Raw genomic sequence first — 18,629 nt, forward strand, 5'->3', positions numbered from 1 at the left:
AAAATAAATTTATCTTCTTTCATGCTATGATAGAATTTCATTCTATTTATTCTTGGAACACCTTGCAAATGGAAATATTTTATATTTTGTAATTTGATAATATTGTTTAGACAAGTTTGTATATAACATTGTAAATGTAATTGTGCTATTGTTGGTTTTGATGGCTCTCCCACCTCTCTCAAACGGCTCTCCCGCCTCCCTCGTTTTGAACGCACCTGAATCTGTTGCAGATGTCAGGGGCTCTGCTTTCCCCCCCTTCCTTGTGCGGGATCCTCGACTCCTACGATCCTTGCTATTGTCGTTTGGTCGATGACCCCTTTGGTGGTTGTTGATGCACCTGGTGCTGCATCCACCTCCCCTCCCTGGTTTCCTCGACTGTGGTTCCTGTTGTTGTCGTCTCTCTGGCTTCTGGGGAAACAACCTTGTCGCCTGCTGCTGATGTTGCTTGTCCTTTGCCCAAACTTGCTAGTAAGCGTAGATTTGCTTGTGTGGCTAGATCTTCTGTCCAACCCTCTAAGGGGGTCCGTCCTCTCCCTTGTGCAAAATCCTCCCTTGTGGTGGTTTGCGGGCATGATGTTGTGGATAACATTGGGTTTTACCAGCGTTGTGCTTTGGTGTGTAGATTCTCTGGGCTCTGGTCTTCCCTACCAAACCTTCACAGTTGGGTAAGTGTCTCTTTCCAACCTTTGGTTGCTCTCAATATCGAGCTTTTTCCCTGTACTAAAGGATTTTTCGTTGCTTCCTTCACTTCTTCCGCTGATAGGGATTTGATTTTGAGCAAGCTTTGGGCTTGGGGAGTGCACTCCCTCTCCATCAAGCCTTGGATAACGTCTTTCAACCCTCTCATTGAACCACTTAATGTGCGTCCAATTTGGGTTCTGCTCATCAATCTCCCTCTTCATTTCTGGGAGCACTCTTGCTATGAGGCGATCGGTAACTCTATTGACTGTTTCTTGAAGGTCGATGATGCTACATCCTCAATGGAAGACACTACCTTTGCCCACATTCTTGTTGATATCGATATCTCTGATCCTCTCCTAGGTGATGTGGTTCTTATGGTGGGGGATAGGCCTTGGTCACAATTGCTAGATTTTGAAGGCCTCCCCTTTGGCTGCAGAAGATGCTTCTCTACTGGCCATCTTGCTTCAAGTTGCTCTTCTCCATAACACAAAGGGGTTTCTACCTGGTGGAAGAATTCTATTACTGACCACTTAACAGTTGTTGCTAAAGATTTTGTGTCTGCTAGCTCCTCCCATGAGGATGATGTCGTGCCCCCCACAACTCCTGTTGCTCTTATTGATGTTTTTGTGGCCTCGACTCTGGAGGCCCCCACTTTTGCTTCTTCTGTCCTGGAGCCCTCCCTTTCTATTGGATTTGCTACTGCCGTTCTATCACAACCTACTGATGTTGTTGTTCTGCAACCCCCTACAACCCTCTTCTAGCCTTCTACTGTCACCGGTGTTGTTGAACCTGCGGGGGCCTTTCTAGTGGATCTCAGCATTGCCCGGTCTGTGGTTGCTCGCAGGTGCAAGGGGAAATCTTCTCCCCTACCCCATACCCCACCTAGTGGGGGATTGGGTTGCCTGTCCCCTCGTTGAGTGGGGTTTGTTCCCTGGTTGGTTAGGTTCCTGTGTTTGTTCCTTTCCACCTTTGGGTTGTGGTTCTCTTCCAACATCATCTCTCTTGATGTTACTTTTTGTTAAGGATCAACACCCTAGTTAATGCTGCTTTTTCAATAAAAAAACATTGTAAATGTATCAAAAATGAATGATGCATTGGAATAATAGTTAAATGAGCATATGGTAGTTGGGCTTATTATAAAAATGCATTTAATGCTTTTGGATAATTGCAAAATGCATTTAACATTCGTAAAAGTATTTAATGCTTGCGATACATGTGGATTGACTTGGTTGAGAGAACAAAGGGGCCACCATAGAGATGCTTGAGCATTAATTACTAGTGCATTGGATGCATTGAATAATTTAAATTTGGACATTAAGTAACGATGACAAAGGAGGCTATGAAGCTTTTAGTTGATTTTCCCTTGCTTGTTTCTTTCTTGCTAGTCTTGGGATGAAGTTATTCATAGCTTGTTGGTAATCATTTGATCATCTTATACTTCCTCATTGTTAGTGGAACTTGGTTTGGTTGCTTCTTTAGATCATGAGGAATATGGAGTAGGACACTTTGACTCTCATTTGTTTTATGATTGGTTTCATGGAGAGCAACAATAATTGCTTGTTGTTGTAGGTGGTCATATCTTGCATGATTTCTCCATGGTTGAGAGAGTTGATCTCTATGTTAAGACTCTAAATCTAATATTGTACAATGACTATTTTGTTATTGAAAATACATGTTTTTTAATGTTTTGGAGGCAAGGGTTTTCTCGAAAGGTTTGTTTTTTAAAGAATACATTAGCTTGTTCTATTTTGTGTGATTATTTTCTCTTTCATCCTTGTCATGTGTGGTTAATGCTAGAATGTTAGGATTTATGTAGACTAGGGATTTCATTGTAACATCTATTTTTGTAGGCTTTTAATGAAAAATTAATTTGCAATACATGATTAATGTTAGAAAATTTTCTTTATTTTCTTATGTTTGGTATCCATTTAGTATCATAATATGTTTATGATTTTGGTATTGGTACTTGTGTTTTTCCTTCTATTTGGTATCGATCTTGGTTTGGGGGATAGATGAGAAGCCTTCCCAACACAATGATATTAATTGTTGTTCAGGTTGGAGTTGTAGTTGATCTTACTTTAGGGACAATTATTGCACACATGTAGAATGAATTTGAAGAGGACCAATGGAGAACAGTTTGAGCTTTGTGCTCGAAATGGATGATTTGCTTGACTGTGACATAATCATGGATCATGTTGTTGGTTTCCTTAGTGTTCATCCCCGCATTGTTGGAGTTGGTCATGTAGTGGCCTAGAGCTTGTATTAGCATTTTGAATGATTTATTGCCTACATGGAGGTTGCAAAAATTAGTTATTTGGCCTCTCATGTAGAGGTTGCTAAATTTGGTTATATGATGACCTAGAAGCATCCTATGCATGAGTTGAATTTTTGGTATGAAATGGTTGTATCTGTAAGTTTGTCACAAGGATATCATGATGCCATGGGTAACTCTAGAACAATATTAGTGGGATCTTTAGTAGTGATATGTATTTTCCAGTTTGATAGATGATCTTTTGGTATTTAGAATGTGTAATTGTAATGTAGTTGACTCTAGATTATTGATTAGATTTTTGGCATGATATGGTTGCTTTTGAGTAGATTCTTCAATTGGAGATAGGATATTTTGATGTGAAGATGTGAATCATTGAGATAAGAGAGTTTTTGGAGTTTGTAATCATCATGTAGTTGGAGAATGGATTATGATTTAGAGATAACTTACTACTGTTGAATATAATGATATGTGGAGTATCAACAATGCGATTTTTGTGCAATAAGGAGATTCACCATAATAGTGGTGGAGGAAAATTGCTAATATTTTGATCATCTCAATTATTTACTTTAAATCATTTTGATTTGTTGGCATTTGACCATTATGGAGCATTGAAATGTTGCTCATACTTATTAAATAACCTTACAATCTACTATCTCATGGCTCCAATATATAAAAAATTCAAAAAAAAGAAACCATCAAGTGGTATTAAAAACCATGAGTCAAAATCATGATCCATGGAAAAAATTCAACACTCTTATATGGTAATTGTCAATTATTTTAAAATAATATGGAATTCCTCTTTAATCTCGTACATTTCTTACACTCATGTTATGTGTGATGGATGTTATAAATTCTATTATAATGATCAAATTGGAAGATCCCAATCCTAAGAGCTCCTTGAGGGCATTCAATATTTGTGTTATAACACAAAATCAACAAGATGACTTCTAACTCCTAATTTTGACATTTTTAATGTAACTTACATATACAATTTGTTTTGACACAGTATCCCAAGAATATTGAAGAACAAATAATAAATCAATAATGTCCCCACCCACACATGGGCATCACATTTTTCCCATTCCATGATGTTAGGAGATCATATGCTATTGATCATCCACATTTAAGTACATTAATCTAGAATCAAGATCAATAGGTGAAGGCAACCCATATCTTAACATTCTCTACCACTTTACATTTATATTCAAATATATAAAGGGGAACAAAAAATAAATTAGATGCTATAAGAGATAAGGCCCATGGCCTCTTTGCACCAATGCCAAATATCTTAGTAGAACATTTGTAACATTAACCAAAATCTTAACCTTTTATATCATGAATATTCCACCCTCAACATCTTGTGGATAAAGATACTAAAAATCAATATTCTTTGTACAAGCATGGTATATTAGCTTCTTTTTCAAATAGATGACACTCTAATCGTATTTATTCTTGACTTGTCTCCACTTATAACCAATACATGAACACAATATTTGTAACCAAACTACCTCCATACAAGAATGTGTCACAACCATATAATCTATTTTTCTATTAGAGATTATAGGTTTTCACTTACTCTTCTAACTAATAGCTCCTCCAAACAAAGCAATAACACGTCTTCTGGATTTACATTGTCCAAATCAATAACCCAATATAAATCAACTAAGCCTCGTGTATAAAACAAATTTTTCATGTCATAAATCACATGATAAGATACACCACAAATATAATTCCCTATAAAATATTAAAAAAAATATTTTTTAAATAAGTCCAATGCATTCTACTATGGTAGGCATGAACTTGCTAAGAATTTCCATTGCTTGGGTAATGTATGGTCTTATACATATCATAATCTAAATTAGGCTACCTATGAAGCTATTATATGGAACATTGAAAAATTCTTTAAATAATCATTTGACTCAAGGAATGCATCTACTGATAAATATAATTGATAGGTAGAGAATACTTACTATTTTACAATCTTGTACAACAAACCTTTGAAGGATATTTTGAACTTACTTTAACTAAACAAAATATTTATATCAAACAAATCTTTTCTAATCTCTATATCTAGAATTTACTTTTAAGCTCCTAAAATTCATCATATCGACTTAGTATTAGATAATTGATTGTTGAGCTACCTAATCATTCCTTTACTAATTCCAATTATAAATGTCATCAACATACATGACAATGGTTAGTTATTAATCATCAATCAATTTGTAATAATCATAATAATCATATCGACTCATAAAAAATCCAATGTCTAGTATAAAAGAATCAATCTTTTGACACCACATTCTTAGTGACTATTTTAGATTGAATAATGACCACTTCAACCTATAAAATAAGTTCTCTTTCCCTTTTATCACTATATATAAAGTGAACTTCTAAATCATAAGCAACAATAATAGACTAAAGCAAACAAAGGTCAATTTTGTTAGTTACTTTGATTTCTAATTGCTTAAGGGAAGACTCACTTCTTGCAACAATTCACGAGCCTTAGCATGGAATCTTCATTAACATTCTCTCTCACTATGAATTCATCATTTTTTATTCGAAGCTTCTATAAGGAGATTTGCTATCAATCAACATTGATTCCTTTTCTTTAGAAATAGGAGGAACAAAAGGAACCTCTAAATTTTGAGAAATAGGGAGAGTTCTAGATGGTGCCAAGCATTTTCCTTTTTGTCCTTTATACGATGATGAATGTGGAACCGCAACATACATGCTAGGAATTTTATGAGTACGAAGGATTCCCACTATAGGATGTGGTTCACTCACTACACATGGTGTAGGAAGAGTTACTTTTGTATCCATAGACATTAAATGATTTTTAGGGGTAACACTCACAATGGGTTGTACCTAAGAATAACTCAACTATTCTTTTGGATTTAAACTTTTGGTAAGATAGGAATAGTTTATCTTCACAAAGTTTGATGGGTTGACGTTGTTGAGGCTAAAAATATTCGAGTGTAAAGTTTCCATGTCTAAACAAGGGTTGAATCTATTATGAAATATATTTTGCACTTGTCCTTCAACTAGGAAGTGTTGGTGTAATTATTTATTCTTATAGGATATAATTACATTTTACTTAAGTTGACTTAGGATAATGCATCTCATCATAGTTTGGATATGAGACACTTAGGGAAGTGTGCACATAGGGATGATGCTTGTAGGAGAAATTCCACCTTTTGTGGTATTATCTTGTTGTTACATTCCACATTCGGTGAGTGATCCACCTCTTGTGGAATATTATATTATTTCTCCTACCTACCCCTACATTTTCTTGCCTACCCTTTTTTCTCATTGGGCCACATGTCATGATTGTGTGCTCACATATCCATTTGGCCTTGCCTATATAAGCAGGCCCATATTCATTGTATTGGTTAATCCAGTTGATTCCATTTGCATATTGATGAGAATTCAATTTGTTCTTGTCATACTTTTGTCTCTCTTATTTTTGCTTTTCATTGTGCCCTTGATCTTGGCAAAATCTCATATGGTATTAGAGCCATTGGGGCTTCATTGTTTGGTTTTTGGGAGACATCTTGGAAGGCTTCTAATTTCGAATCTGAGGTACTGCGCATTTTGGAGGCATCCTAGAGCATTTTTGACCTCATCATTGTGTTTGAAAGGTCGTTTCCATTAAAATCAAGTATAAATTTGTCTATATTAGGCAAAAGTGCATTTTGGGGCATCAGAGGAAAAATCTACCCAATTTGGGTAGTACGGTACAGATTTTAAAAAATACATATATTTTTTTTGTTCTGTGAATTATTTTATTTCATTTATTTTGAAAACTCTCTGAATTTTTTAGTCTAGAATTCTTTTATTTATCAAAAAAAAAATCAAAATTGCTATATTTCGGGGGGGTGGTTATGTTGACCCCACCCCTAGACTGTCAGACCTACGTCTGCGGGGCCCGTCGATCGTACCTATACCTTTTTCCTCTCATGGCTACATCCTCCTCGCTCCCGCCTCCCCGACGGCGACGATCTCTTGGCTCCCGGCTCCTTGGCGGTGACCTTCGGCTCCCGGCGGCGACTTCCTCCTGGCTCCCTGCTCCAGCTTTAATCCTGACGACTTTCAACTCCGACCTGTCCACGTGAACCACCATGCACCGCCACGCAAATGCTAGCGACAACACAATGCCACACAAGCTCCAATAGACCGCCACATAGACAAACACGCAGGTGCCACCTTGGCATACAGACTGCCACGCACCCTGCCACTATCAACAGACACCTCAAACCTATGTCATCTAGACTATACAATACAATCTCTACGGTCAAGGGGGGTTACGTTGACCCCACCCCTAGACTGTCAGACCTACGTCTGTAGGTCTCGTCGACCGTACCTATACCTTTGTCCTCTCACGGCTGTGTCCTTCTTGCTCCCGCCTCCCCGACGGCGACGATCTCTTGGCTCTCGGCTCCCTGGCGGTGACCTTCGGCTCCCGATGATGACGTCCTCCTAGCTCCCTACTTTGGCTTTAATCACGACGACTTTCAACTCTGACCTGTCCACGTGAACCACCGTGCACCGCCACGCAGACGCCAACGACAACGCAACGCCACATGAGCTCCACTAGACCACCACACAAACAAACACGCAAGTGCCACCTTGGCATATAGACTACCACGCAGCTTGCCACTATCAACAGACACCTCAAAGCCACGTCATCTAGACTGTACAATACGATCTCTACGGTCAACGTGCCACATCATTGTCCATACACTACCACGTCAAGTTTTTGTACAATTAGTAGGGAGGTGTGATGGTTTTGTGATGGCTAGACAACCGTCAAATTTAACTTAGTGAATTACTTATGTTAGCCTGCATCAGCACTTTTTTGAAAAATTTAGACCCCTCACCATTGAGCAGTTTGATTTTTTGGGTCAACTTTGGAGGCCCATAACTTTCTCAATTTTGCTCCGTTTTGGGTGCAATTTTTTTTATTTGGGCTAATTTTTCGTGCTCTTCATAGTGGTGTGGTTATTTTCTAATTTTGGTGGATAGATTTTTCAAAATATGCAGATTTTCTTAGCTAGATCTGTCCAATCCTCAATTTCACAATTTCAAAGGCTTCGTTTGTTCTCATACGATCTCCTTTTTAGGTGTCATTTTTTTGAAAGTGCATTATTGTTTGTCTGCTTTCATAATATATCATCAGTTTGCAATCATTTTGAGTAGATATTACTTTCAAAAATTGGTCCTTTTTGGCCTACTTGGTACTTGTAATTTGCTTGGAACTTAGTGTAGATATCTTGCATTATCAGTTTGAGTCTCTTTTGGCCTATTTCAAGTAGTTGTAAAGTTGAAATCAGAAGTCCACTTTGTCATTTTTTCCAAGTGCCCCATTGTACATGCACTACGTATAAAGTGCCAAATCATCATTTTTTCATTTTTTTTGGGAGGGGGTTCTTTGATTGAGTGAATTTGGGGGGGGTGTCTTGTGTGATTGTTCCTCTCTTTCCTTGTGCTCTTTCATTTTTGTTGCTATGGGTCCTCATAAATTTCCACCTTTAACTCCACATAACTATGCATCTTGGAAAATAAAAGCATGGAGCAAACTAATGGAAAAATGACTCACGCATTAAATAGATGGTACAATAACAACACCAACAGATCCTAAGACTGGTCCTAATTCTCAATTAGAATGACTCACTAAAAATTGTATGGCTCTTGGAACTTTGTGAAAATATGTATCAGATAAACTCATTTTTCACATTGAGAAGTGTACTACAATCAAAGAAGCTTGGGATATCTTTCAGAAATTGTATGGTCAAGTTGATGAAATCGGAGGCTACAAGATTGGCAATGAGTTCACCAACTTGGATCCCAAGAGTTTTGATACAATCCAAGATTATGTCACTAAGGCAAATGAGCTAAGAGCAAAGCTTAAGGATTGTGGAATTGACAAAAAGGACGCTCAATTGATATTCAACTTGTTGCACAAGCTTCGATCCGAACATGCAACATTTATTTCTAGCTTCCAAACCCATCGCTTAACAGTGGGAAGTTCCTACACTATGCTACATTTGATGATTTCTTATAAATGTTGATGTTGGAACAATCTAAGTTGTTGAGCATGGGAATTCTCAAGTCTTCAAAGTCTAAGGCTTTGGTAGCTAATCAAGGGAATCAAGGGAATCAAGGTAAAGGTTCTAAAAAGAAGCAGAAGCATTCTAAGTCAAAGCCACAACAGGAAAAAGAGAAAGCATCCTCTCCATCACAAGGTGAGTCTTCATCCTCTTCCAAGAAGGGGAACACACCTAAGAAGGAAAAACCAACTTGTACTTTTTGCAAGAAGTATGGTCATGATGAGCATCGTTGTCACACCAAGCAAGTTGATGAGTTGACAAATCCCCTTAAGAAGAACAACATCACCTTGCCATCCACCTACAACAAGAATGAATCATCTTCTTCCACTTCCTCACAGTCTAAGGGAAAAGGGTAAGCATTTGTGGCTACAACAAGTTCTTCACAGTAGTGGATACTTGATTTAGGTGCCTCTTATCACATGGATTATACAAAGGAGCAATTTTTTTCATTGGAGCCCTCTAAGGCACCTCACATTTACATAGGTGATGATACACAAGTTGAGGTAGAAGGGAAAGGTTCGGTTTCCATGGATGACGAAACATTTGAGAATGTTCTTTATGTTCCTAACTTGTCAACCAATCTTCTCTCTATCTACCAAATCACTCACTATGGGAATGAGAAAAAGGTTGAGTTTACACCTGATTCCATTGTAGTAAAAGAACTTGATAATGATGCCTTGGTAGCGGTGGGACAAGTCAATGACAATTCAAGGCTTTATTAATTCTCCCACTTTGAGCCAAGATCTCCTTCTATGGCCTTGCTTACTCATTCAAATTCAGAAATTAAGCTATGGCATGAGCGGTTTGGTCACCTCAACTACTGCTATCTTCAACAGGTTAGCACTAAAGACATGGTCACAGGTCTACCTCGAATCAATTTTTTAGAGGGTGTATGTTCAAGATGTTCCATGGGAAAGCATCCTGAGGAGAAGTTTGATAGCAGGAAAGCTCAGAGAGCTTTGGAAGTTCTTCAACTTGTTCATAGCGATGTAGCAGGTCCATTTCCATCACCTTCATTTAGTAGGGCCCGCAATGTCCTCACCTTGATTAATGACTACTCCTGCTTCACTTGGGTCTATTTTCTTGTTCATAAGAGTGAAGTGTTTGACAGATTTCTAGCCTTCAAGGCTCATGTGGAGAAGCAATCAAGGAAAGTGGTCAAAATCCTTCACACAGATAATGGAAAGGAATATGTGAAAAAAATACTTGAGGAATTTTGTACACTTGAGGGGATTGATCTTCAACATTCAGTTGCCTACACTCCATAGCAGAATGGAGTCGCAAAAAGAAAGAATAGAAATATCGAGGAGATGGATAGATGTATGATACATGCACGTTATCTTGATCCCACCATTTGGGAAGAGGATATCAATTGTGCTACACACATCCAAAATCGGGTTCCTCACAAAGCTTTGAAGGGTATCACTCCTTTTGAGGCTTGGGTTGGTAGGAAAATGATTGTGAGACATTTCAGAGTCTTTGGGTGTCCAATGTGGGCTTGCATTCCTCCGTAGAAATGCAAGGCATTGGAACCTCAAAGTAGGCCTTGTATTTTCATTGGATATCCCAAGGGTGTTAAGGCATATCGATTGATGGATCCAGAGACACATGAGGTGTTTATTGAGAGGAGTGTTCATTTTGAGGAAAGCTCTCCTAGATTAGCCTCACTTTCTCCTTCACCTTCCTCTATTGTAGATAGCGATGAGAGTGATTCAGATGATGAGACTCCTTCAACTCTGACTCATAGGGTTACCCCTCCACAGGTTCCACTAGTAGTTGAGGAGTCTTGTCCTCCACCTCCACCTAGACCTTGTTGGCCTTGACAGACACTTGAGTCAAGGGTTCTCTTGTTGGGGATCCTTCAGATACACAGAGGGCTCGATCACAACATTAAGACCTTCCACATGCATACATTGCTACCGCTTTTGATCCATAGACATTTCGGGAAGCATCAGGGGTTCTTGAGTGGGACCCAGCTATGGAGGAAGCGTACAGTTCCTTGATGAGGAACAACACTTGGGAGTTAGTCCCTCTCCCTAAGGGGAGAAAGATGGTTCGATGTAAGTGGATCTATCGGACCAAGTTTGTAGCGGATGGTAGTGTGGAAAAGTATAAGGCTCGATTTGTTGTGAAAGGTTTCTCATAGGTTCCAGGTGTTGATTATACTGAGACCTTTGCGCCCATAGCCAAGATGAACTACATTCGCTTGACACTTGCTATTACCATAGCTCATGGTTGGGTTGTACATAAGATGGATGTGAAGAGTGATTTTCTTCATGGGGATCTTGATGAGGAGATATATATGGAGCATCCATAGGGTTTCATCCATGATTCTTCATTGGTTTGTCGATTGAGGAAATCTATCTATGGCCTTAAGCAAGCCCCTAGGGATTGGTACGCCAAGATGGATTCCTTCCTTCTCTCAACAGGGTTCACCAGGTGTCATTCTGATCCGAATGTCTACATTTTGTGACAGGATGACTCACACTTGATACTTGTGCTCTATGTTGATGACTTGATCATTATAGGGAGCACCTCATCCATCATTAACAGTGTCAAATCTACTTTGCATGACAAATTTTCTATGATCGACTTGGGTCTTTTGCACTACTTTCTCGAGATAGAGATTTCACAGTCACCTTCAAGGATTACACTTTTACAGCCCAAGTATGCTCTTGATCTACTTACACACTTTCATATGGCTTATTGTCATCCTGCACCAACTCCATTTCTTTCAAGAGTCAAGCTTGAGGCTAAGTGCTCTTCTCCACTAGTTGATGCCACATTGTATCGCCAACTTGTGGGTAGTCTCATCTACTTGACTCACACACGCCCTGACATTTCATTTGTGGTTGGTATGGTTTCCCACTTTATGCAAGCACCACATGAGCTTCATTGGAAAGCAACCAAATGCATCTTACACTACATCTAGGGTACACATCATTATGGGATTCACTGTGCAGCAGGCACATGACTTCACTTGGTTGGATACACATACTCTGATTGGGCTGGCAATCTTGATGATCATAAGTCTACTTTTGGTTACGACTTCCATCTTGGTTTGGGCCCCATTTGTTGGCAGAGAAAGAAGAATAATTTTATTTCTCTCTCTTCGATCAAGGCTGAGTATCGAGGGGCTGTTAACACAATAATTGAGGCTATTTGGCTTCAGCATATTCTCATGGAGTTTAGGTTCTCCACTCCACAACTAATAGTTCTGCATTGTGACAATCATAGTGGTATTGCGATCTTGAGGAACTCGGTCCAACATTAGTGGACCAAACACATTGAGATTCATATGTGCTATATCAGGGAGTGGATTTAGGAGCAGGTCATTGATTTGCAGTATTGTCCTACAACGGAGCAAATTGCCAACATATTCACCATACCCTCCACTGAGAGTAAGTATCAGCAGTTGTGAGCTCTCTTGGGTGTGCGGGATGTTTCATCAGGGAGGGTCAGCTAACTTCTCCTTCCACTCTTATGGGGGGGACTTTTTCCTCTTTGAGGTTTTGTCCTTCTTCTTTGAGAGTCTCTTTATACATATCTCTCTCTTTTGGGGGGGAGTTTTTTCCCACTAGATTTTCTCCCTTTCTCTATTTGTAAGATATTGCATTGCATAGGTTTGCTTGCATTTGCATATTGTACATGGGTACCTATCATGGCCTAGTAGTCGAGACCCATCTTGCATTGGTTATCTTGGGTCTTCATTCCCTTAAGTTGCACTTAAGGGGGGGTGTTGGTGTAATTATTTATTCTTATAGGGTATAATTACACTTTACTTAAGCTGACTTTGGATAATGCATCTCATGGTAGTTTGGATATGAGACACTTAGGAAAGTGTGCACATATGGATGATGCTTGTAGGAGAAATTCCACATTTTGTGGTCTTATCTTTTTCTTACATGCCACATTCAGTGGGTAATCCACCTCTTGTGGAATATTATATTATTTCTCCTACCTACCCTTGTTTCTCATTGGGCCACATGTCATGATTGTGTGCTCACATATCCATTTGGCCTTGCCTATATAAGCATGCCCATATTCATTGTATTGGTTAATCTAGTTGATTCCATTTACATATTGATGAGAATTTAGTTTATTCTTGTCATACTTTTGTCTCTGTTATTTGTGCTTTTCATTGTGCCCTTGATCTTGGCAAAATCTCATAGGAAGGTTAAACACATATGGACTACATAATGGATTGCCTTCATGGAGGTGAGCCAAGGATGAAGCAAATTCATATGAAATTAGTTTGAGGTAGGGATAATGGTAAAATGAATATATAAGTTTTTAATTTAACTTTAACTTGAAGGTTATGGAACTAATGGTGGGACAAGTGAAATTGTCATGTACCTTAATCAAGACATCATATTTGTGGTAAGTGTCTGGATATAATACATGTGTAAAAATATTCATTTATAACCACATTAACTATACATATTGGATCAATATGCATCCCACACATGGGTTTTTCATTAATTATAGTAGGAATGTATAGGGGTCATCAAGTGCATTTGAGCTATCACTTTGGGTAAAGGTGATATTTAGTCTAGGCCCAGGCTTAGGTTTCTCTTCTTTAGGACAAGGTTCAAGCACATTCATTAGATGTTTAACATGGTTGAGTTAGATACCAATTTCTATATAGCCAACATTAGGTTCAATAAAATTTATGTAATGGGAAGGAAAATGATTGGTAAACATTTGCAAGTTTTGATTAGGTGATGCTACAGATTTATTCTCTTTATCATTCTCACTATCCACCTGTATGATATTAGAGTCGATGAGATCTTCTTGGACTTCATGTCTAAGATGCATACATATCTTGTTATAATGTCTAGGAGTACAATGATATTGACAAAAGTCATTTGAGTTGAAAAAGGAGGTGAAGGTTTAGAGGTATCCATGAGATGGATGGGGAGAAGCTTAATCAATAGGAGAACATTCAAGGTTTTTAAACACCTATCATCATATAACGAAAGATTTCTTCTAGGAAGGTTAAATGCATATATGTCAATAAATTTGTTTATGAATGTATAATATGACATAGAAATACATATGAAATAATAAATACCTCAAGACTCTTACAATCATTAAGCATTCCAACACAATGTTGGGAGGAAATATCAGTGGACTTCATTATGAACTTGCCAAAGTCTAAGAATGTTGATGTAATTTTGTTTGTTGCAGATGAAATCACTAAGTATGTGGATTTTTGTAGACTCTCTCATCCATTTCATGCTAGTACCATGGCTAAAGTATTCATGGAAAATGTACAATAACTTCATGGTAATCCCAAAATCATAGCGAGTGATCATGACCCTACCTTCACTACCATATTTTGGACAAACTTATTAATAGCATGGGGTATAAAACTATCTCACACAATTCCTCTTATCATCCATAATCAGATGATTGAACAAAAATTGTGAATAACTGTTTGGAAGGATATTTATGTTATTTTGTATCTGATAAACAAACACAATGATCCAAATGGATACTACTAGCAAAGTGGTGGTACAACACATCATTTCAAACATCCACTAGCATTAATCCATTGGAGGATCTTTATGGCTACCCCTCACCATTAGTTACTTATTTATGATCTCATCCTAAAGCTCATGTAGTAGAGGATCATATTCAATACCAACAAGACATGCAACAAATATTTAAAGATAATTAGTAGTGACTCAAAATAGAATGGTTCAATGAGTTGACCAACATTATAGTGAGAGAAATTTTCAAGAGAGAGATTGGGTATTTATTCGAATACAACCTTATAAAACATTTCCCTTAAGAAACACAAATATGAAGTTTCCAGCTAAATTTTATGGTCTGTATAAGGTTCTCCATTGAATAGGAAGTGTAGCTTACAAGTTAGAACTTCTATCCTCTTCCAAAATTCATCCTATCTTCAATCTATCTTGTTATGACTCAAAATAGAATGAAACAACGAGTTGATCAAAATCAAAGTGAGAGGAATTTTGAAGAGGGAGATTTGGTATTTATTTGATTACAACCTTATAAAACATTTCCCTTAAGAAACATATTTATGAAGTTTTCACCTAAATTTTGTGGTTCGTATAAGGTTTTCCATTGAATAGGAAGTGTAGCTTACAAGTTTGAACTTCTATCCTCTTCCAAAATTCATCCTATATTCAATCTCTCTTGTTTAAAAAAAGTAATAGGTAACACTATTCCAATTCAATTAGACTTGTTAGAGTTAGATGAAGAAGACAAATTTATTTTAGAATCTAAGGAGGTTATTGAGAAAAGAGTGAAATAGTTGCTAAATAGAGCTATCTTGGAGTTCCCAATGAAGTGGAAGAATATGCCAATTGAAGATGCACATGAGAAGATGAACAAGTTATACTAAAACATATAGAATTTTTTAGCATTGAGGACAATGCTTTTTTGAAGGGGAGGGGCTTGTTAGGTCTCTAATATTCTAGCTAATAGTATGACTCTCAAATATTATATTCATAAGTATAATAAGTTAAACACTTGTGACTTTCTTAACCTTAACATTAGTTATAAATAGTACCTTAAATACTCTTAATTGGGATGAAGGGGTATGCTCGTACATAGTGAAGCTTATACATAAAGGTGGAGATGTTTCTCCCAAATCATCGTATCATCAAATATTGAATTCAAAAATTATTATCTAATTTTTCGAGGTCAACCCCTCAAAATGATTTTATAAATTTCTTATTTTTACATTTATTTGCAAGAAACAACATAACATCATATAAAGGTATGGAATTTTTTGATGATTCATTGAGTGAGTTTAATATCATCCTATCATCAATTGAAACCAATTGTAATGCAAAATCTAGAGAGGTAGTTGATCATGGAGGTGCAAATGAGGTAGGAAACTAAGATGATAGATTGTCAAGCAAAATAAAACCTATAGGAAATAAAGGAAAATGTTTCTCATATGGACCATGAAAGGAAAGTGTTTAAGCAACTACATAGTTCAAAGCTTCAAGGGACAACGATTATGACAAGAGAGTATGAGAAAGAAACAAAATTGTATGGAAAAAGACCTTTTGGTAAATTCCAAATCTCCTAATCTTGAACATGATAAAGTCAAGTATGTTGAAGTTTTTACATTAGAAAATGGTGAAGAATTAATACGTGATTATATATATATAGACACACACACACACACACACACACACACACACACACACACACACACACACACACACACACACACACACACACACACACACACACACACACATGAAGAAGAGAGTTCCTGGTAGCTTTAGTCTATTCCATTTAGAGAGTTATTTTATAGAAATGAACACTCAACTAGAACACAACGATCATGCATTTATAGATCAAAGCCATTATAGGTGAAGTATGCAAACTTTCAAAACTAGCTAATGCATTTTTGAGTATTTATGCAAGGGGTCACCATCCAAACATATTGGAGAGAAGCAGTGCACCTTGAAGGATTATGGAACATAATCATTGTCCTAGTGTTGATGTTATCATGCAAATCAACCATGACTCAAGTTAAATTGCATGCATACAAGTAAAATAGCAAGATAATTGTGACTGGATAGGTGAAGGAGTGAGACTTTACTTGCATCAGAGTATGAGTATGGCTGACAACATTGGTCACATTTGGGAGGCAATGCAATAGAAATAATTTAGATGGTTGCCAACGATATTGAATTTGGAAACTTGTGATGGTGACTTGATAAGTTATGCTCACACTTTCAAGATATATGAAGATTTAAAGATTTGGGATCTAAGAATTCATATGATTATTGGATGGTTTCACAAGGTAAGTCATAATGATACATTTTCTAGTTTCAGTTATATCAAAGTGGAGCATTCATAAGATTGATTTGGGATCCTAGTATTGGTTTTGGCATACAGGTTCAAACTGCTTGGGGACAAGCAAACTTTAGAAATATGCTCTAGAATATCCTCATTTTGGGCCCAAGAATTCAAACAAAAAACTAGTTTAAATAATTAAATTTAGTTGTCTAAATCAATACTTTTGAACTTATATTTATTAAGTATATTTATTGAAAAAAACTTGTAGCTAAATAATGACAAATTTCCACGTAACACAAAAAAGAAATCTATGCAAATAAGTACTCAAAATCCACATGCAAGAGAATAGATAACATACCCATCAAAGATGACACAAGATATACCCTAGGAAAACCCTCAAGAGGGAAAAACCTAGCCTCCAAACACATGAACATGAATAATGTATTATTCAACAAAAAACATTACAATACATCTTCAAAGTCTCCATTAATACCTTTGAAATATCAAGCCTCTTTAATGCATCCTCTATGTGTCCAAGCATGATTTTGCACATCCTATGCCATGCTTCACATATGCACTCTTCGGAAGAAGACTCAAAACCCCAACCAGCCAACCTTAGACAACTACCCTTGTGTTTGCTTTTATAGAAACAAACTCACACAAAAACACCAAGTGGTATTATATAAAATCATGTAACTAATACCATGAGATTACAAAATCATTAACCCCACATTTAATATTGGGTATTTTATTAAATAATTTTCTCTAATATTAAATAAATACAATTACATCTTACATTCAACACATAAAGTAACCCAAAGAATGCTAACTCCTAGCAATGCACATACTTCTAGGTCCCCTTAGGTGCACCACACACATACTAAAAAAATAAATATTATAAACATTATACAAGGTGTACAACAACTAATTCCTATAGCCACATATTACCATCAAGGAAGCAAAGTGCTAGACGTGCTCCATCAAGATACCTGTATCAAGAAATAAAGTGACCACCACCCCAAGCATGAATGCACCATCCTCCATCATGCCATTGAATAAAGATAAGATGGCATCAAATGAGAAGCCATATAATCTATCACAAGAAAACATACATCGTACCTCAATTGATATCCCAAACACAGGTACTCAATTGAAAGGTGTCAATGTGCATCAGTAGTTGGCAAGATAAAATCCACAATTGAAATAACACCCAAAATAAGTGCTAACACATCCAATTATCCATACCTCTAAGGTATAAAAACATAATAAGTGAATCTCATGCCACCAACATATACAACCCATAACATGCAATCATAAGTTCCAAGTGCCAAATCTGTTAAGAAAGACCATACACACCTAGGAAATCCCATTGCATAGGTAATGCCAAATTTGAAAGTGATTGGGACATCCAAAGATCCACTAATAGCATCATTTAAAAAGTGTAATCATAATCACATGTAGTACCAAGGAACATCCACAACAATATGAATAACTTTCAAACCAATAACTTGTAAGTACAACTCTCACTACAAGTCTCCATAGCTCTTCCAAGTTCTTCACACTAAAAAATGGAAAGAGATAAAGGAACCCCCGTGTCATCACCCAAAAACATACATTAGAGAAAACACATGACCACAAAACTAGTGCTCTAGCTGAACCTCAAAACTAATATCACGTGAATCCAAAAATCAAGGAGGATAACCAAGACCAAAGAGAGAAACTACAAATCGTAAACACCTAGCATGTCCTTCTACATACACCTCTTGTAGTCACAT

The sequence above is a fragment of the Cryptomeria japonica genome, chromosome 3, assembly GCF_030272615.1.
Source record: "Cryptomeria japonica chromosome 3, Sugi_1.0, whole genome shotgun sequence".
Lineage (NCBI taxonomy): Eukaryota > Viridiplantae > Streptophyta > Pinopsida > Cupressales > Cupressaceae > Cryptomeria > Cryptomeria japonica.